The sequence below is a fragment of the Sinocyclocheilus rhinocerous genome, unplaced genomic scaffold (genome assembly GCF_001515625.1).
Source record: "Sinocyclocheilus rhinocerous isolate Xijiao unplaced genomic scaffold, SAMN03320098_v1.1 scaffold350, whole genome shotgun sequence".
Taxonomy (NCBI): domain Eukaryota; kingdom Metazoa; phylum Chordata; class Actinopteri; order Cypriniformes; family Cyprinidae; genus Sinocyclocheilus; species Sinocyclocheilus rhinocerous.
In genome coordinates, this window is record NW_015637528.1 from 418954 (window position 1) to 419372 (window position 419).

Here is a 419-nt window from a genome sequence, read left to right on the forward strand (position 1 = left end):
AATATTATATATATATATATATATATATATATATATATAAATAAATTAAGAACAATGCACCATGCATTATCCAAACAGAACAAGCCCAAATATCCTTGTCTGGCTGATGCATCGCTACATACTCTGAAAATACTGCTTTGGCACTGCAGAGCCTCTTTATGGTGAGGAGATTAAACCAGACTAAGCTAATGTTGAGCATCTCTGACACAGATCCAGAGGAAGACGTTGCTCAGTTTAACCTTCAACCTCAACCCTTATTTCTGACTGTATCTCCAAATAAGACACGACCAAGACAGACCCCTCTATAAAGACAGAGGAAAGCATTGTTTATACACACAGTGAGCACTTTCTTTGTCCACGGTTTGTCATTCGACCACAGACACACACACACACACACACACACTCTCTCTCTCTCACAC

The 419-nt window shown here is 38.9% G+C and overlaps 1 protein-coding gene across 5 annotated transcripts in view; it reads right to left on the reverse strand.

Annotated features, from left to right (window-relative positions):
* The window catches only part of LOC107748864 (cerebellar degeneration-related protein 2-like), a 19453-nt gene that overhangs the window by 18053 nt on the left and 981 nt on the right, over positions 1-419 (reverse strand). The gene's annotated exons all lie outside the window — the stretch shown is intronic.